Consider the following 22,385-nt stretch of genomic DNA (forward strand, 5'->3'; position numbering starts at 1 on the left):
ATGCAGCTGAAACAACGCAGCATCCTGTCTGGAAAGATGATCAGGCTATTTCATCTCAGCAATGAAAGGTAAGCATTTCTTACAGAACTTCAGGTTTAACAAAATCCATGTGACAATAATTTATTTGAGGTAATAATTAAAAAAATTCGAATTATGTACTACATGTTAAATTACATAGTGCCATTCAAGAATATGATCAAATATAATTAAATACAACGAATGTGTGGGACATAATTATCGCGACTTATACGGTTAGCTTACGCTTGCAGTGACATAATAATTTTTATCTTTGTAACCTATGATGATTCCAAGTTGAAACTTATCAGTTCATTATATCACGAATTGAGGCGTACTATAGTATATTTTTTTCATTAAAATAGAACCCCTGCATTTTTAAATATGAATATATGAAAATTGTTTCACCATGTTTTTTTAGTGTAATTGAATACATGCAGAAAACAATATAAGCAATAAAAACTATCACATATTAAGAATGTATCACCCAATTTTTGTAAATTTGTCTGGAGACGTTGTTGAGATATATAATTTTAATTGAAGCGGCGTGCTTGCAAAAATATGATTTTTCTTCATGTTTGAAACGCCACTGACAGAAAACGAAAAGCACAGGACATATGAAACTCGGCAGTTTTAGTTAGCGCGGCAGGTAAAACAAACCCTCAAAATTTGAAAGAAATCTAAGTCGGTCGGGTTGAGTGCCTTGTTGATTTGATATGGAATGACCCTATATTATTGTTATTAATAAAACAAATAAGTGTGTCGCGATATCGTGGTCATTCAGTAAAGTGTGTCGTCAGTCATAAAAGGAAAGGTTGAGAACCACAGAATTAAATCATGATCATTTGGGGAAAGCCAGTAACTTGTGAAATGCTTGAAATTAGAAATCAGCTACATCCAACAAGGACGAAAGAAAAGAGAAAAATGCAACACGAGTTGGAAATAGTGGTTGAATAAGAACATGGAACAGGCGTAAATTGTGACGACGACGTTGAGGGAGGAGAAAGGTGTGCATAAAAAGATAGTAATTATTTTTACTACGAAATCTTAGGGATTACTATGAAATGTATGCATAAAATAGCTTAGTAAATACTATTACTCTTAGATACAAATATATATATATATATATATATATATATATATATATATATATATATATATATATTGACATCGCAGAGCTTAGCATTTTCTGAGACGCATAATAATTGTCAAGAAACGTAGCTGTGCATAAGCCTTACTAATTACTTTTTCCCCAGAGTCATTACTGAGGAAAATCGTAGTATGCCCGGTTCGTGGATTCTCTATTTTAGTAAATGATTTGCTATGAACGGAGACGGCTGTATTCATGCGCGGTCACGAAAAAATTGGATTTTAAGAACCACGTAATGACGTCTACGTGAATGTGGTGCGGTACAACGTGAAACCAAAAGATTGATGTGTGCGTGGCGCACACTGTGGTGGTATTTAACAGACCATCATTCTGTGCATCTCACTAGGATTTTAATGAAATTCGCGTGTTTCGTGTTGACATGGACCCGCTTGTGTTTGCCTTTTTAGCTGTTGCTTGAAGAGAAGGATGATGTTAATTATTTAAAATTAGGCATATTGGTTTACTGTGCAACTGAGGATGGAACAAATATTTTCAGTAGAAGGATAGACTACATTCCCAGGCATTTTCCTTGGCAATCCTGTCGTTGTACGACTTTTGCTAACGTTATAAATAACAGGAAAACTACGCACATAAACTATTAATAATTTCTCTTCAAACTCTCCTTTAGAACTCGTGATGTGAAGACGGATACTGTAGTGTTGCAATACAAGAATAATGCTGTACAGAAATCCCAACCTCCTATAAAAGGTAGCCTATAGGTGTAGGGGTTGGAAGTATATGCACTATAAATAGTTCGTAGATATTTAATCACGCCTCCATACGCGTCTAATATCAGATGTTTCTGAATACTTTGCTGTGATGTGCGAAGCAATGCATAACTTGCTCAATCACAAACAGTGTTGCCAAGTCAGCGGTTTTGTAACTAAATCTGGTGTTTTCAGGACTATGATGAGCTACAGAATTTTACAGTCAGCGGGTAGCTATTTATTTGGCGTTTTTTGATGATTCCAGCAGAGGAAGACGATATTTTTTAGCTTTTCTTCTGTAAGGATGTTATAATTGTTTTATATGTAGCCTACTTGCGGACAATATTAGTTAATCATAAACCAGAGTTTAATATGGTATTATCAAAATTCTTCATTGTGCAAGTATAAAATATCGTTTTAAGTTAACTCGATTCACGTCCATTTCCTCCTTCATCCATTGCTGTACAAATAAGGTATGCCACATTCGTTGAACTTTTAGTCTAATCATGTTTGCATTGTTTTTGTAATTGAATTGATATAGTAATAAAGAGTAGGTAATGAACTGACTTGTTATTTTCATTTATGATAACTTATATTACGATATATTATTTAATTTATCATTCCGCATTGTAATTTTTGTAACACAGACATACCTACAACTTAAAACCAGACTCATTGTTGGCAGACATGTCTCCAGCTCAGTGTGAAATCAGATTTCGAACCGACTGATGTGACTGTGAATGTGATTGTTTCCGAAATGTCCAGTATATTCTAGATCTACTTCATTCAGTTTTGAAGAAACATGCCGCGTAAAACTCCATACGTACATAAGGTTACAGATGTGTGAAAAAATCATAGGCTAATGTGTTGAAAGACTGGGTGGAAGAAGTTGCCGATGATAGTTGGAAAGCTCGGTCTAAATGGTGTAAGGTGATATTGGAAGCAAAATATTCAGATCTAATTGTCTATACGATTTTGCATAGAACATAGAACCTACAAAGTGACACATACTTTCCACAATTTAATCTACATTTTTATAAAATTCTCTAGTTCCTAAAACTGTATGATTTGTATTTCAAATTTGGAAGTAATGTGTTAAGAAAAATGTGGAGTTTTTCAACTACAGTTTAGCGGTTTTATTTAAGCTTGTGCAGCGGTAAATAGAATTCTGAGTTAGCAACACTGATCACAAACCTTTAAAGAATAAAAAACAAATTTAAGCGCATTGTCTCTTGATAACCGCTGTAACGGCAACTTGAACGTGCAAAATGCTCGGCGCGTATTTCAGTAGATAACTATTTGCCTCTTTTAGATATTAATAGATAAATACTGAAAGATTAAACTTCGTAACCTGTAAATCAAGCTTTCTCAACCGTAATGTGCACCTTGTTTACCCAGAAGTATAGTTGATGTCATTTTATCATATAAGAACTGTATGGGGACTTGGTTTATTATAATGGCCTATATACGAAGTAGCTATACTACTTCTTAGTGCGTAATTAAATTCCGACCCGTAATCATTATAGCACACTACTGCGTGTCATGACTAAAGTCTGGATCCCGCTGCAGCATTACGCAGCGCGTCTTGCACAGAGTCGCTGAGCAACAGTCACGCGCGTGACTATTAAAATCCAGCCTCCTAAATAAACACAGATTTGACTTATGCATGCCTCATCACGCTCACGTAGGCGTCATTGCGCGGTTGTCAAAAACCAAGGCTTTGTAAACTGAGAAGGCAATCGTCAGAAGGTTTTCAGGAGATTGTATAGGTTCCATACAGAAAATGTGACTTGGTTCAGTAACCATTTCATTTGACGAAATGAAGAAGCATGTGATGGGAGGAAAAAATAGAAATATATTTAAGCTGTATCTCATATTCTGGTTTTCATGTAGGCGTACCACAGTACGGTTTCCAGATATGTGAAAATTGTAGCAGATAATGTAACGGACAAAGTTCACCTCTGGATAAAATTTCCAACAAATCATAAAGAAATTAAATATTTATTAATTTGTCCTACAGAATATTCTCTGTAATATTGACACTTAATATTTGAGGAGAAAAATTCGCTCCGGCGCCGGGGATCGAACCCGAATCCTTGATTCTACGTACCAAGCGCTCTGACCACTGAGCTACGCCAAATTCAATCCACAGCACCGGATCGAATCAGGCCACAAAGGGAAATATTGAAGGAGGAGAGTTCGATCCGGTGTTGTGGATTGAATTCGGCGTAGCTCAGTGGTCAGAGCGCTTGGTACGAAGAACCAAGGACCCGGGTTCGAGCCCCGGTGCCGAAGCGAATTTTTCTCCTCAAATATTAAGCATAAAGAAATTGTCAGTGGTAAAACCTAGTGGCAAGAGAGATTAGAGTTTCCTTCAGCTATAGATGCACTCCACTGCATCCATGTCAGGATTCCAAAACCGTCAGTTCAAAGTGTTGAATGAATATGTTAATCAAAAGATATTTCCCTCCATCAATGTTCAAGCTGCATGACTCTGAGGAATGTTTTACTAGTGTTGATATTCGATAGCTGGCGTAATAGTGCTATGTGTGCAGTAATGCAGAGTAGTAGAAACATTGTTGTTCTGCTTGCTGGTGAAAGTTACGGAATGGCCCTATGGTTAAATACCACATACAGAAATCTTCTAACACCATAAGAAAGAACTTATAACACGTTTTAAACTTGAGAACGGTGTAGCCTACCATAGAACGCTGTTTTGGACAATTGGAGAGAAGGTACTAGCTTGCACTATGGCGTTCGATTGACTTCCTATTCATTCATAGTGTTCTGCCCAAGGGCAGTTCCTTCACTGCAAATCCAGCATTCTCCAGTCTTTCCTATTTTCTGCCTTCCTCTTAGTCTCCGCATATGATGCATATATCTTAATGTCTATTATTTGATATCTTCTTCTGCCCTGAACTCTTCTCCCGTTCACCATTTCTACCAGTGCATCCTTCAATACAGTTTCTTCTTAGCTAGTGACCCAGCCAATTCCTTTTTCTCTTTTTGCTCAGTTTCAGCATTATTCTTTCTTCAACTCTTTCCAAAACAGCTTCATTTCTTATTCCGTCCTTCTCCATATCCACATTTAAAATGCTTCTAGTCGCTTTTCTTCACTTCGCCGTAATGTCCATTTTCTTTCCCCATACAATGCTACACTGCATACAAATCACTTCACTAGTCTCTTCCTTAGTTCTTTTTCCAGAGGCCTACAGAAGTAACCTCCAATATCATATTACAATTTCGTAATTTTTAATGCAATCAATCGAGGAAGTAGTAGTGGAGGACAGGAACAAATATAATTAGACTGGTTTCAAACTTTGAGTCTCGAAATAGATCTGAAACTTGAATGTATTGCTGATTATGATTATGGTAACGATAGTGGTGATTGGTCAATAATAAATTCTCACTTCGAGTTTAACCGTTACGTATCTGATGCACCAGCAAAGAGTTGAACATACATTCAATGATACCACTTCTCTGCACAACAGTTCCATAAAGAGAATATTATAGAATGGAAATGGATGAAAGACACATACTTAATAGCAATATTTTGGACATTTAATTTCAATTATATATCATTTTTAAGACTTCAACTGTATATATGATGATAAGGGTAATAGTAAATAGATATTGATGATGATGGTGATGATGATGATAATAATAATAATAATAATAATAATAATAATAATAATAATAATAGCTGTGGATTGTCTACACCAGCCGTGGCGAAAATGCGATCGTGCGCCGAGTCACTGTGTAACCTGCAACGTGCATAGCACCTATGGAGGGAGGCGGACACCCGAAGGGGAAGTGAAGCAACTGTCTGACTTATTAACGGATTTTCGTTTTCCTTACGTCAAGCACTCAATATAATTTTATACAGTACAAGGCTACAAACTAATGTTTAATACGTGTAACGAAGAAAGAAATGAACAATAAAACATAGGACAAATTATCACAACCTAAAATTAACTGTCTTCAGGATGTCTCTGCGACAGAGTTTCAAAATCAGGAATTATGTCACTTACTGCCAGTCGTAGTTTATCACGAAGGTATTTGTCTGTCAGTCGTGATCTAAATTTGGTTTTAACTGTTTTCATTCTTGAAAATAATTTTTCACAAACGTAAGCTGTGACGAACATGGCTTCAAAAGAGCAAGCGAAAGAACGAAGCTTCAGATATTTATTTTTTGGTAAAGATTTGAAAAGTTCAACATTTGTCAAGTCCTTACATCTAGCTTTCATTTAACATTACATTGTAAATCTGTGACTTTAAATTGAAGATCTAACCGCATTATTCGTACATCTGCTGAAAAAGGATCGACGTACAGAGATGATGATGATGATGATGATGATGATGATGATGATGATGATGATAATAATAACACTTAACCTTTTAATGTTTCATGAGTGACATGTAGTATAATGCCGTTTTATGTTATACAACCGTTTTCCTCGTAATACTTGTGAACAAATCATACATTTAATATTCTCCTCATATTGGCAGCAAAAAATGCGTCCTCCCATCCTACTTGAAACTTTCGTTTTTGTAGAGGTACATTGGTTTCGAGAGAGACATTGCGATGATACGCCACTCGCAGGTCAGAGACAAATACAAATGGAACGGAGTTTGACTCCAGTGAGTGAGAGGGTGGGGGTTGAGGGATCCTATCATTGCGAGCCACAGTCTGCTCGTGAGTCACATTTTCGCCATGGCTGATCTACCCGAACCATGGGGAAAATGGCTCCGAAGGGCCACTGCACTCAAAGCCTCCTTACCTCACTCCACCTACCATCCCCTCCACCGACCATCTCCACCATCTGGTGCTTTGTAAAGACACGCTTCATTCAGTGGCGGTGGACGTCAGTTTCAGGAAGAGTGGCAGAAAGAATTTTTTCTTACTTACAAAAAGAAAAAAGTCTGCTGCTTAATATGTGAGTTTAAAATTGCGCATATAAAACGCTTCAATATCAAACGTCACTTTGATCGGAAGCATAAGGCGGACTTCGGTGATCTTAGAGGTATTTATTTACAATTTTAAAAGCTATTTTCGTAATATTTGTGAAAAGATACAAATCAAGATATGTTTATGGTATTTTCGCGGTTTAGTTACTTATTATTTTATTAAGTATCTGGAACTGAACTTTCTTATTAAAACTTTGAGTGCACATTAGGCCTACTTGATGCGTTCTCGTTCCAAGAAAGATTTTCAGAAGTAACTGCAATGGGCAAGGAGATGTGTCTGTTCAATAATCCATATTTTGTATGTGATGTTACCCAAGTAGCAGAGCCACTATATAGTTGCAAACGAGCAAACCAGTAAAGTGTTTAAGAAAAAAAGGATTAGATCTCTTTAAATACCTACCAGAGGAGCATTTCTCTAATCTGCGCACATTTGCAATGCGTATTGTTTCTATGTTTGGCTCAACTTACTGTTGTGAGCAGTTTTTTTTTTTTTTTTTTTTTTTTTTTTTTTTTTTTTTTTTTTTTTTTCCCAAAATGAATATGACCAAAAGTATCTCCAGGTCTAGGTTCACAGACATGCATTTAGTTTCAGTATTACGGTTGAGTTGTTCTACTTCAGAGCCAAATATGTCCTTTTTAGTTAATAACAAGGAACTCCAAGGGCCATCAACAAAAAAAAAAAAAAAAAAAAAAAAAATGAAAACGAGCAATATATGCCTATAGTAGTATTTCGTTTCATTCATATCTCATATATTTTGTTCAATATGTTTTAAAGTTAAATGTTGAATCCGCCACTGCATTTGGCTTAGCAAAACAACTGCGTTACCCCTCGCCTGCCAATCAAACGTATGTGGGGTAAGTAGAAAAGTTCACTCCCTACTTTGTTGATAGTCCCCGCTCTCCGGTTGCTACAGTGCTACAGCATGGGCTTATTTCGGAAACCCATGCTCAATCCCCGACGCGACTTCTGACGGGGTTTTCCCGTTTGCTTAACATTACAAATTTAATGTTACTAACAATCTTCATTTCATCTCGTTCGTCTTTTCATGTCATCAAAAATATAGGTATCAGGATAAGGTGCACTAGATTCGGTGGTGCTGAATGGAAACGACCAGCAGTTACTGCTTCTCCGTGCATCGTTCAGGACTATGCCGTGGCGCCGAACGGAAACACTGAATGGATAATATCTGTTGGCATGTCTGGCTAATGTTTCCGGTAATAAGCAAGGAATGCTTTGCAGCGTCCCTCGCTCTGTGCAGGGTATGTTCGTGCCGGTTTTGGCAGCGTGAGTGGCGTTCCTCTTTCATTCCAGAACAGTATGCTTATGTGTTGTTTTCTGATGACCTTTAGCGAGCTGTCTGAATAGCCTCTGCAAACTCTCCGAGGCTGGAAAACCACCCATAGGGTTTCTCATTCATCTGATCTCTGTCTCCTGGTACTTTTAGGCTTAATAGGCATACACACTTGTACAGTATGCTTGCAGAAGGACTTTCGTCCGTCTCTTTTACTCGCATAATATGTATACACAGCCTATATCCAATATGTTGCCGAGATTCAATATTTTTGTGGGACTAGCTTCTATTTATAGTAGAAAAGTGCATGCCTATAATTTCTGTCCGAGACTGATATATATGTCAATTTGTTGTATTTTCTCTGTTTTAAGCTGTGACCATTCGTCACCTTTACCACTTGACCAGAGAGCCCTCCCTACTTGTGACTGTGTAATATGTCCAAATTCTCACGTGTGTGGAGACGGAACGGAACAAAGGTTTCACTGCATAATATAAATCACAATTTTGATGAAGATAAAAACAATTAAATTATAATAATAATAATAATAAGTCATAAATTCTTTCACTTAAGATAGGACTTTGAAACGCTAGGACGTGTTTAAATGTACAAAAGTAAAAATATTTACAGTAAAACCTCTGTTAACCGAAATACAGAGGGCTGGCTCTTTCGGATAATAAATTTAATGAATAATAATAATAATAATAATAATAATAATAATAATAATAATAATTCTTTATTTATACTGGCAGAGTTAAGGCCATAGGGCCTTCTCTTACACTCTACCGGGTCACAAAGTATACAAGCAGTTAAAATTTAACAAAAATTTAAAGAACAGAATACTAACATATTACAAAAAATAATAATAATAGCATAAAAAAGTCGACACTAAACAACATGAAAATAATACCATAATAGAAAAAAAAAAGAAAGTAAAATACATTGGAATATAGTGAAAGCAACTCATTTAGTACAAATGGTTAATATGGAGAAACGTAAGGAAGAATATATCAAAATGGAATGTAATAAAATAATAATAAAAAAGAAAAGAAATACGAAAATTAAATAAAATCCACGATAAAAAGGTTATGATAATGAATTCATCGCCTGATAAAGAGAACAAAAAGGGGAAAGGAAGGAAAAAGAAATATATAGCCTATTTTTATACAAAATGATGGCAGAGAAAAGAGCTTATAACTGAAAGCAATCTAATTCAAAAAGTGCAATTTTAATTTTTTTTTTGAAACTATACAATTTCCGACAGTCTCTGACATGTTGTGGTAGAGAGTTCCAGAGATAAGCTGCAGAGACGGTGAAAGATGAAGAGTAGAAGGATGTTCTGTGTTTAGGAATGGAGAGAGTGATATGGTGGTGTGAGCGAGTATCTATTTCGTGATATGAGGACAAATGTTGAAAATGAGAAGCTAGGTAACTAGGGTTAGAGGTTTGAAGAATACTGAAGAGTAAAGTGAGAGAATGAATAGTTCTTCGCTCCTGTATACTCTTCTTTAAAGTTAAAAAAACTAGAAACTGACCCATAAGTTGTGTTTATGAAAGCATCATGTGCATTTAAAATATTAAAAATGTATACAATGTATACAGTAGGTGTAGTATTACTACATTTAAATATTGATTCTTCACTATTTCTTTAAGAAAGAAAAAGTTCAAAATTTTCTTTTAGGTCTTTGTTCGCATTTCTCCCTCTCCCCCAACAAAGTCGTGTCTGTGTCATAGACTTACTAAATAACCGCTAGACCGCTCACTGGCGCTAGTGTTATGCTCCCAAATTGAACAGCCGACGAGCGGCCATTTGTTTGGTAGTGCTGAATAAGTATGGTTCTTTCGTGTACTGCTTTTAATTACAGCAATGCACACGGATGTAAAGATAAAGAAGGAAGGAATGTTATATTTTACTGGTTAGTTAATCCATAATTTCTACGACGAATTTTTCTCCATATTATGTTACAGAAGACAAACTATTGTACTTGCCATGTGGCTCATCATGCTTCAAGTTTCCTCTTGAGTAAATACTCGTATTAACCGAAAGTGGATAGGTGCAAACCGCAGAGAGAACTTCTACTCTAAAATGAATCATTCAGTGTGTTCAACTCATTTGAAGATAGTTGTTATACCTTTCAAACTACGTTATTACCAGACATCGGATTATAGGGCAAATGCCTATTTTGTTTCTTTAGGAGAAAAGTAAAAATAATTATTAATATTTGTTTTCATGGAAATTGAAAGGTATTCAAAGAGTTTTATAGTGCCCTAAAATGCCCTAAAACGGTTATTAGAGCCTAATTTGTTAATATTCGCCTAAAAATGCCTAACTCACTGTAAAGTTTCGCATTTTACTCTTACTTTTTATAATTTATACATGCATTCACTGCGAAATTTAAGGCATTTAAAAAGTGGAAAGTTTGCTTCACACCGGCCATGAAACCATTGATAAAGGAAACAAAATGTTTTGAATCTCACGACACTCGCAATAGATTTCACCGAATTTAACATGTTTGGAGGCATAAATGCCGACAAAGAACCAACCTTAGTTTTGAAGCAGGCAACAATCACAACATGTGCTGCTACCGATTCAGAGATATACTATACTATAAAAATGACTGTTTTCGGTCTGAAACCGATTAGCTGTACTGCCCTTCAGAGTGTCATAAAATCACAATTTTTGGAGAAAGAGTGTTTTTGAAATATTTATGAAAAGTCGTAAAACTGCGAATTAGTAGGGTAAACCGTTACAAAATATTTAAAAGAATGGCCCTCCTAGTGTTAACACTACCAGGAAATGCAACAATAAGTAGAACTTTGTATTTTTGTCCAATTGAATCTCAATAACAACGGTTCATTTGAATGCTCGTTAACAGTTGCTCTTTCCCTCACCTTATTTGTGTTGAGAAGTTTTGAGCGGTAGGACGTTTTCCTGTGAAGTTTAACGCGATAATGCCGAAAAATGTAAGTGCAAAATCTACATTGATCCGGCAATGGCTAACAGAATATTTAGAATTCACTTATGATGGAAAAATAATATTCTGCAAGCTTTGTAGCAAACGGGTATGTAACAATAGTTGAAATATATAAATTCTATTAATTTTAATGAGTAGGCCTATAATATTTATACATTGACTGAGCTATCCTGAGGTATAATTCTTTTTAAGACCACTACACTTTAACCTTTTAAATTCCGATAGTTAAAGTATTTGCAGGTCATTAAAATTTTGATTGTTCGAACCCACTAACCTTGTGATAGAAATACGGCAATACAACAATTAGGATTTTATTTTAATTCAGTTTACTTTACATTTTTAGATTTCGCAAGAAAAGAAGTGCCACCTAAAGCAGCATGTGCAAGGAGCGGCTCATAAGGCTAAAGCTCAGCAGAAAAATCAACTGCAACAAACTTTACTAACACAGCCTACTTCATCCAATCTCAGCAGCAATTTCTATGCTGATTTAACCAGAGCGTTTGTTGCTGCTAACATTCCCTGGAATGCAATTGAAAATCCGGTTTTAAGACAGTTTTTACAAAAATACTGCAAACAAAATATCCCATCTGAGTCGACCCTAAGAAAAAGTGACTTAGACAGAATATACAATGAAACTTTAGCTTCCATTCGGGAGGATATAGGTGATTCTTACATATGGGTCTCTGTGGATGAAACCTCAGATCCTATGAATAGGTATATAGTAAATATGGTAGTAGGAAAACTTAGTCCTGATGGACCTTCGATTCCACACCTCGTATGTGTTAAGGAACTTTCGAAAGTGAATAGCCAAGCCATTGCTTATTTTGTGAATAAAGGCCTACAGTCTTTATACTCAGGTAATATAGACGATTCTAAAGTTCTGTTGTTTTGTACTGATGCTGCCTCATACATGGTTGCTGCAGCTCCACTTCTTAAAACATTTTATCCTAACCTCACGCATGTAACCTGTCTAGCACATGGCCTTCACAGGGTTTCTGAAACAATCCGGAATGAATTTGCTCTTGTCAATTCGTTTATTTCTAACACAAAAAAAATGTTTTTGTAAAGCCCCATCCAGGATTTCAATATTCAGAGAGAACTTTCCAGATATCCCACTCCCACCTCAGCCGGTTGTTACACGATGGGGAACCTGGATTCAGTCAGTGGTGTATTATTCTAAGTATTTTAAACAAGTGGTCACAGTTATTGATAAATTACCTGAAACTGATAGTGCAGCGTGTGTGAAAGCAGTGAAAGATTGTCTGAATGACTCACGAGTGAAAAACGATATTGCCTACATAACATCAAACTTTTCTTTCATACCTGCAAGCATTGAACAATTAGAACGTGAAAAACAATCTCTTTGTAGCCAAATAGCAATGGTAAAGGAAGCTCAAGTGAACATACATTCTGCTTTGGGCGAAACTGGGAAAAAAGTTAAAAATAAGTGGGACAACGTATTAAATAAGAATGTAGGATTTTCATTGTTGGAAAAAGTATCAAGAGTGATATCGGGGGAAAGTGTAAATGTTCCAGTAAGTATTGATGTTTCTATTGTACCTAATTTAAAATTTGCGCCTCTCACATCAGTTTCGGTTGAAAGAAGCTTTTCTGCTTTCAAAATGATTCTCAGTGACAAAAGGCAAAGGTTAACTGTGGAGAATTTAGAAAAAATTCTGGTGGTGTACTGTGCAGATAATTATAATAAAGTCTGAGCATGGAACTGAATTTCAATAACTTAAAATGAGTAATCTTGATATCAATAATCATTATTTCATTAGTTTCAATATATTAAATTTGTGCAGCTCTGTTTATAAATATAATATAGTATTCTTTTTTAATGTTTAAACATACTTTTTTGTGCGTATTTTAGTGTATAACTAAAAATTTCAGTGAAAGAAATAAGTATGATACCTTGATGTGCCTAAAATGCCTATTTTCATTAAAATAGAGCCTAATTTTACAAATTTTGAGCTTATTTTAGGCGCCTAAAACTGCAATTTTTAGTGCCTAAAGATCCGATGTCTAGTTATTACACATTGTTATTGTCCTTCATTCACTCCATATCATTCACTCCATATCATTCATTTACTTCAAACAGCTGTTGTTTCAGGGCATACATGAACAACTATTCACCGAATTTAAAGATACAGAAACTGCATAAATTATAAAATGGTATCTTCTTTTAAATATAAATGACTGAAAGAAATTCTTATGTTAGTTACGGATTAATGAAACATTTTCTTCTGCTGCTGCTGTTGTTGCTACTGCTACTACTGCTGCTAATGATGATAATAATAATAATAATAATAATAATAATAATAATAATAATAATAATAATGCTTTCTTTTCGACTTCATACAGCAGTTTAACCTACAGAATGAATTAAAAAGTTCACATAGTAATTCTTTTATTAACCGTATTTATGAATATTGACATTCAGAGTTCCTATGAAAATGATGCAAGTCAGACAGCCAGGATTGCTGGATATCCCTATTTAGGCGGGATTCTCCCAATTTCCCTGTTGAATCCCGATTAAAGCGAGTTGGGATTGACAAAAATCCCGATTTTACAGATATTAGTCTAGAACATATTTAAATTATTTCTATAGCCCATTATCCGATATTTTTATTTATATATTGACTCAGATGATAACATTGTAAACATAGAGGTAACCCGCGGATATTTAGTAAGTCCTGAGTAAGTCTATGAGGTAGCCTAGCTGATTGCCGTAAGGCAACTAAACTCGCAAAATAATACTTCTAGTTCTACCGCATTGTTTATTTATCCGTTTCGATCCCTAGTCACTGCTTTCGTAATTAGTAAACATTGTATATTTTAAGTGCGTTGAGTGGCAAGAAAGACAGCGTTTTGATATCATATTTTACACTAATAGCAGACACAATTGCTGCGTTTTATAGTTTAGTGAACTATGTTTAAACATGGATTCATCGTCAGATACTGAAACTGTTGGAGTACAGGTTCCGAAAAAGAAAAGTTGCAAAATTAATTAAAACATATTCGTGGTTAATAAAAGAAATAAATTATTATACTGTTCACTGTACTGTGTGTCCTTCGTATTTTAGTGTTTCTCACAAAGGCGAATAGGCCTATTAGCCTACATTAAAAGACACGCAAACACTATTTTACAGAAAACTATTATAAATCTTATAATAAAGTATAGATAAGTCTAATGTCTTAAGTTAGCTTCTGATATCCAGATTTCCCTCGCAGAAAATCTAACACTCTACAGACAGCAGAAACGGTATTAAAGGTATCCCGCAAAGGAAATATTGTTCCTTTAAACAAAAACATTTAGCTTTCGGATACGCAATACAGCACGTGTTCAAATAGCGGTTTCGAAATCCCGCGCGGTTTCGTCCAAACAAATGGCGGCTTACCGCTGCTTCAATTTGGGAACATTTTTCTCGCTTCTCCGCTACGGCGTGGTAGGGGCTCGGTCTGTGTTCAGTATTTAGGGCTAGGCTTAGCCGGTTTGCCCGGTTCTCGTAAACAATAGGACGTGTTGTTAAGGACACTTAAAACAGTAAACGAAGAGGGGGCGAGAATATGTCCTCTTTGTGGTAAAGGCGAGACATCACACCATATTTTATCGGAGTGTGAAGCCACAGAAGCTCTGAGGAAACGATTTGCCAGAGTCCTTCATTACATCACAGTCTTATACATACAGTCGCGCAACTTCAACACTTTTTTTGCCAACATTCGCGACACTAGCGCCCAAGCGGCAGGCAAGGCACTGGTCATAGGGTTGATACAGCCAGCACGTGCTTTAAAGGGATGCGAGATGTTATAATAACGTTTTAATCATGCGTCGGAATAAAGGCAATGTGTGCAATGACGAAAATTGCAGTAACAACAAGTTTAAATCTCCGAATTTGTCGTTCTTCAGATTCCCTAAAGACCAAGAGAAAATCATAACTCAGTCATAACCAATAATCCACGTTGTAGATAGCCTACGTATTGTGTTCTATAAAACATTTATTAGTTATCGGTTACCTATTTGTATGTCGGGAAGAACAGTTTAAATAAAAACAAAGTAAATACCTGTTACAGTATATTATTTTTTGCAGAGATCATATGTGTAAATGTGTAACCATTCCGATTTTGGATAATATATCTACAGTTTTTAATGCAAGTAATTCCATAATTTTTGTATTCGTGTTTTTTTCTTTATATTTCTAAAAAGTTGAATGTTATATAGCATTCAAGTAGGTATCATGGTGTTAATTTTGCAAGAATTCATGGAGTATAGTAATCCTTTTGCAAAATATTCACTTCTTGAATAAATCCAGACTGTGTCGATAAATTTCTGATGTGTTGGTGTAGATTCATGTGGCAGACGTATTAAGTTCTCAAGAATAAAAGAGCCTTTTTAAATTTAATATAAAAAGCAATCTTTTCTGTAATAATTTGCATGACTGTTATTGGTGTTGATTTTACATTCCCAGTGATTATTTGAGCCGTTCAGTGCAGAAGTGGTGTAAGTCAAAAGCAGGTAATGAGGTTTAAAGTAAGAATTCTGTAAAATACAGTGCAAAGTAGCAATTAATATATCCTTCGTTCTATTCACCGACTATTAATAGTTTAAATACATTCAATATTAACTGCCACTTTGCGCTGTATTTTACAGAATGTTTACTTTAACCCCTCATTACCCATTTTTGACTTACATCACTTCTGCTCTGAAAATAAAATTAGGCCTACATTTTCTGAGTTAATTGAAGTTACAATTTTTTTAACAAAATTGTGTGTTCATTTATTTGTGTTCACCTACGTCATATTAACAGTAAGTTCATGTAAATTACGTATTATATAGGTAGGATAAGTTAAACTTAGGCATTATGTGTGAAAACTGGAAATGTAATGTAAAATGCGGTAAACTTGCCATAAAAATTTAAGCCATAATATCAGCACTATTTGTGACTCAAAATAATAAAGGAAATACAGGTTCTTAAGAAATGGAAAAATAATGAACTTCATATTAATGTTTAAATCCTCCCCTTTTCTTTATTTTCAAGTTTACCTCAGCGGCCGAGTTTACCCCAATTTGCGGTATGCAAAATCGTTAATTTCTCAGGAAATAGGGAGAGGAGTTCACCATGCGATGTACCCTACGAGATATGCCCTACAATTCTGAAGCTACTAATTTTTACTCTTCTCACAGAAAATATAGAGTTCTAATGATTCATAAATATATTTAGGAATGAATTTAATTACCCATCCACGTACGAACAATTATATTATTTCAAACCATGATACGTGATCAGAGCCATGAGTCAGTTGTAAGGAGCAGAAAGAATTACGTTTATTCCCAGCTTCTGAAACTTGTAGATTAGCTGCGTGTGAAATTCTTCCAGGATTCTAAAGTAGAATTAATAAGAACCATATACACTTATTGTATAGCATAAAAATATAAAATAAACTACGTAAAACCCGTTTTCTGATGTATTATCATAAGTCGTGTGCACACTTTTAACTTGCTTGCCGCTAGAGGGCTACTGTCGCGGCAGCTGTCAAATGTTGGCATATTTTATACGTATGAGTTGCGTGACTGTATCTATTAGACTGTGATTACATCTAGCAGGGGGCACTTGGCAACATACAGTATGTTAAATAACGTTAAATTTTGTGACAGTGTGGGGAAATTTATGGCAAAAGTTCGACAGTTGAGGGTGGAACTGGCCGAGGGGGAGGGAGCCGAGAAAATAAGGGGAAGAGTTATTAATTAGTGTTGGAATGATGAAGTAATTAGGGGATAATGTTCATTTTGTATTTATTGTGTCTTTTTTATATATTTTTATTTTATCGCGTGTGTATGTTTTTTTATGTATTACCTTTATATTTATTAGTTAAATTATTTCGTGCAGTCTCAATAAGGAATTGGATTGTTTATATTATATATATGTTTCACTGTGTTTTTTTCTCTCTCTTTTCATATCTTACATTTATTTTATTTTTAATTTTTTTTATTTTGGTGAAATTTGGTTTGAAGTTAGATTAGTTGTAATTGTGATAATGAATGTTAACGGTAGTAATCATAATAACTGTTGTTTTACTATTTTATTATTAGTTGTATTATTTTTGTTTTCTTTGAAGATTCAAACTGTGCATGGTTATAGCACGAATAGCCGTATGGGCTCGTGCGAAGGATCTTGTGTACATGAGTTTGTCTGTTTGTCACTTATTCTTCCGACTACCACAGTGATATCTACTTATCTTTGCAATTCGTTCTATTTCGCCCATAAACTGTTGAAATTAAAAATAAATATAATATGAGTGTAACGTACGTCGTACATAAACTTTGTATTTCATGGTATAACTTTTTAATTTCTTTATAAAAATTTTGTTACACAACTTAAACGTTTCGATTAAACCAGTTTTCGGCTGACTAAAGTTTGGTTAACGGAGACTTTATTGTATTTACCTGTTTTTTGCTGTCTTTCGTTCCATGCATTTGGAGCCTTTCACTCGGACATGGCGTTAGGACTTCTGAATGAATGATCTGTCCCACCTCTTGACGCGATACAGGATGCACTGTTACATGTCCTCGTGTGGGGTCGTTTTGCAGCTGCAGTGTTTCTACAGGCCAAGTCTACAGCGTGACAAAACTGCTTCCTATTGTGCTATTGAATTATTTGATGCGCGTTCTCAGGCATCCGGAGTGCATATTAAACATTCAGTCTCTCCGTATGTCAGTAGACGTAAATAGACTGGAGAATACACGAATGATATTCTGTTTCGTCTCTGCTGCCACGTAAATAGCAGCGCTTTAAAGTTACTTTGTAAGAATATTAGTAGCAGTAGCAGCAGCAGTAGTGTAAGAAGAGGAGCAGTAGGAGGAAAAGTAGTAACAGCAGCATCAGGACGCAGGAGTAGTAGGCGTAGAAGGACGAGGAAGAATAGGAGGAGCAATAGCAAACGTAATAAATAGGAGGGGAGTAAAGTAGTAGTAGGAGGAAAAGTAGTAGCAGCAGCAGGATCAGGATGCAGGAGTAGTAGGAGTAAAAAAATCAAGGGGGTTTTTCTTGTTTACTTTCAACAAATCACTCCTCAGTCTTTAACTTATCAAACATAACTCTCAGTAAGTGCGTATGGTGCGACACGTGTTGACGGACCACGCTAATGGATACGATTAGAGGTCATAATTTGCAGTGTTGCGGGGTGACTTTCAGTGACAAACTTATAGATATCTACCAATATACATATGGGCTATTCCATATGAAATCGATCAGTAAAAAACCTCGCATTTTTTTAATACTCTAATTTTTTCCCTATTTATACAAGGTGCTGAGGAGAGTGCATTTTCGAAAATATACTATCGAAAGTCAAACGGTTTTCATACTATTGAGCGATAAATTTAGCGTATTTTATAAAAACAAGCCTCTTTCAGCGCTCAGAACTCTGGAACCGTTTACTGCAGAACATTGAACGGGAGCTCATTTTGAAGCTGACATTTGGTAGATTATGTTAAGAAGTAACCCTTATTTTTTATTGTATACAGAGAGACAGATAATCTGATTTTACTTACTTTTAGGCTGTTTGCCAATTTGTAAAAATGTAAAAAATATTGAGGAAAAACCTTGCATTATTAAGAGGGATTCGGCATTGTTTGCTTAGTGGCTCGGCAATAAGTTTCGAGGGCATTAAATAAATTATATTCACAAGTCTAGACTTGAACGGCGCAGTACCGCACGAACTGGCCGAGAGCTGAAGATAAACGAGCATTGGGCGTCATTTTGCTCCTGTGTTTATGAAAACTTGCGATAAAGCTAGTCCAGCTATGCGCTACTAGACGAAACATCACGTGTTTATGTCTTCTGGCCTTGCTTGCCTAGGCTAGCTCTCGCCTTACAGTGAACTGGTTATTTCACGCGCGTATTATTTATTTTCTTTATTTGATATTTTCATACTTTCTTATCATCGGTGCACCAGTAAAAAATATGTGTTTATTTGTACAGGGACATCATTTTATTTTTACTTCAATTTTTGTTGTACTTGAGTTTTTGAAGGTACTTCACTCCCACCCCTTCTACTAATGAAGTTCAACCTCCTCCACACAGATCCAAGACCGCATAGTAGTCTTACGGTCATAGTAAACAGGACGTTCCAAAAATATGTTCGCGCTTTTCAGTGACGAAAGAGCTTTCAATATTGAATCATTTTCGCAAAGGTACTGTCGTCCATTTGCCTACGTCGTATCCCTGTTGTCCCAAACAGCTTTTATTCGCCAGCTAGTGGCTGGGCTGTCTTAGCTCTTTTCTGAGAACATTAATTTCTGTTAGGAATTGGACGTCTACGTAATATTATACAACTGTTTAAAATAACTTAAATAAAAGGGCCTCGTTAAGTAATTAACTGTCACGTGATTTCCTCCCTTTCTACGACCCTACGACATAACTTGGACAGTAGATAGTATGTCTGAGTAATTTTATCTTTTCGGATCGGGCAGAAGTGAAGATTGAATTTACAGTACGTAAGGTACTCTTTTATAGAATAGTTACAGAATTATTTCAACATGAGTTACTAGTGCGAAGAACGAAACTGGTAATTGGGATTAGGTGCAATAGTCTATAGTGCGATAATATGCATATTATAACTGAAGCCTGTATCGAAATGAACGGCCACCATTTTCAAGAATGTGTTTAAATATCTATATTATGATTATTTTTCAATTTAACTTCATTCTCTATATTGTACGCTAATGTACTGTAGACAGTATAATATACACTGCATAATCAACAAGTCCACATGGAAAACTCAGTTCGTAAGTAAAAACACTCATTTTTAATACTGTACTGTATTTTGATTAAACAAAAACCAAATGAAAATGATCAAACTCAAAAGCGCAATATTTCCTAGTTTACGTACATGGATGAACTACTTTTCTTCCCTCCTATACCTAGTAAAGTGATTTGTTTGTATATTACGCCAGTATCATCGAACTCCAGTCGTGGAAAGGGGTAACAAACGGTGTTGATCCAGAAGTATAGACAAGTTAATATTAAAAATGTTAGTAAAAATAAAATGATGTCCGTGTACTTTCAATGCGGAATCTAACCATATATTTTAAAAATATTTTTTCGTGGTCAAAGGCGTCTTAATGAAGAAAAATCTAAATTTCTCCATTTCCATAAAAAGTAAGAAAAACTGTTTACATGTAAATATAAACTTTAACTTCTCAACATCAAAATAAACCATGATTTTGATCACTGGGTGAAAGGGTTTCGGAGCCACAACAGTTTAAAGTTGCTAATTTTATGAAAATACGATAAATTTAAATATTTTTAATTTGACCACTATGAAGTTCTGATACCTCAAACTTTGCACAAAGCATTGTATCACAGTTTTCAACGGACAGAAAGAGTTTCATTGTATTTAAAAATTGCAAGGTCAGTTTTCTCTATATTTCGGTCGATTTGAGATGGAATAGCCCATATGTAAGTTTCACCGTGTTCACTTCTGCTCATTTTTTAAACTCTAAAACAATTTTGTTTTTTCTCCAAAACACGAGCAATAAAAACTGTATTTATTATCACTACCTGGAAACAATAAAAAAACACTGAAAACTGTAATTGTTTCTAATACATAAGACCATAACACATTAACAAAAATGATACGTAGCATTTTACTTTGCATGGTTAAGTCAGACATAATGTTCAGAAATCACTTACAAAAATGCAGAAATAATCAGGAATGATTTGTGTCACTATTTCCCGTAAGTATTGACCAAAGCCGTTGAGGTATTCTTGAAAAACACTTAGTCTTATCAGAATGACTATTGAGGATTATTATTGAGGCAATTTTGTGTTTCTAATATGAAGTTCGAAAAATGACTTTTGTCCGGTTTTTAGTGATTCGTACCACTGTGCCAGAGTTCTCCAGGACGAATCTCAGCTTTGCCTCTCCTTGTGCCGTTCCAGTAGGCAAACACCCCATTTGATTACATATAAATCTTGACGGAAGAAATTGAAATTGTCGTCGCATTGCTTCGCCTCGCCTAAGTGGGCGCCAAACTCTAATGGTGAGACAGGGTGGGCCACCTATCAGCGTCGGATTCACGTATGTCACTCAAGCCACCTGTCGGACTTGGACAGTCATCACTAGGCTTCGTATTCCAGCTACCTAAAGACTGAAGTTAAAGACATATAGTACTCCGAACTCAGGTAATACAAATGATAAAGATACTGTATAAACAAACAGGTCATCGCCGCGTGTTCGGGAGTACCGACATTATGAAGCTATACTAGTAAACACATGCTTGAGCCGTGATGTTCATTTTCATCGTGATCTTTGCAGTGAATAATAACGTGCATTCGTAAGTTACGGAACTTGAACATATGCGGATGTCACTTGAAATGATTTTATATTGCAAGAAATACTTTCAATAGCACTTGATGTTAATGGTGTATTATGTAGTACATGATATTCTTATTACCTGATATTTTTTCATGTTTCATTAGGATATTGCACATGTCGCTCATCACTGAAAACCCACTAATTTTCTATGTACTTTTCTAAAATGTAGATTATTAAATTTATTAATTGGGATATTGACACTGAACATCATTGTAGGTTACACAAATCCATGCTAAACGTGGAGTTAATATCTTCATAATTTTCAGATTTTCATGGTACTGGTTCTTTCGGATTACGTTCAACACACTTTCTATGCCTTTTGATATTGCAGTGTCTTTAGTGCACTGTTTTTGTAACTTTTATATTTATTTTACATAATTTATATGTGATGTCTATATTCACAGCGAAAATATTAGTTCAAATATCTTCAACTATGCCGTGCAATATCACACGCTTGAGCGTCTTACCCAAGGCATTTTATCTCTGCAATGAACCTTCAATCAGCCACAAAGATGTAGTTATTTAAATAATACGACTAGTAAGAGCAGTGATCGATAAGACTACTCACTATGACTGCGTCCCGATTTTTACTTTCTAGAGGAAAAAGGGAGAGGATGCGTAACTATTTTGTATACTAACGTACATGTACCTGCGCTGTGACGTCATATATACTTCGAATTAGGCAACCTAATTCCAGTTTATAGGTAGCTGGAATATGAAGCCTAGTCATCACATACGTAGGGTACCCAAAGAGCCAAAGCAAATCTGTATACTAACCTTCGTAAAGCCAAGCCAAGCTATACGACACGACAGGTATTACTCGCGCAAGGAACGATTACCGAAAAGCAATGGTGGCGTTGCTGTCTGTTTTGACGTGTGTATGTTGGCACGCAAAGGGGGCGA

The 22,385-nt window shown here is 35.5% G+C and overlaps 1 protein-coding gene and 1 non-coding gene across 5 annotated transcripts in view; both read left to right on the plus strand.

The window, feature by feature from the left end:
* The window catches only part of Tpst (tyrosylprotein sulfotransferase), a 1,264,187-nt gene that overhangs the window by 269,349 nt on the left and 972,453 nt on the right, over nt 1–22,385 (plus strand). The window lies entirely within an intron of this gene.
* TRNAF-GAA (transfer RNA phenylalanine (anticodon GAA)) lies at nt 4,095–4,167 on the plus strand. The gene has a single exon. It is a non-coding gene; the product is annotated as a tRNA-Phe (tRNA).

The sequence above is a fragment of the Periplaneta americana genome, chromosome 16 (genome assembly GCF_040183065.1).
Source record: "Periplaneta americana isolate PAMFEO1 chromosome 16, P.americana_PAMFEO1_priV1, whole genome shotgun sequence".
Lineage (NCBI taxonomy): Eukaryota > Metazoa > Arthropoda > Insecta > Blattodea > Blattidae > Periplaneta > Periplaneta americana.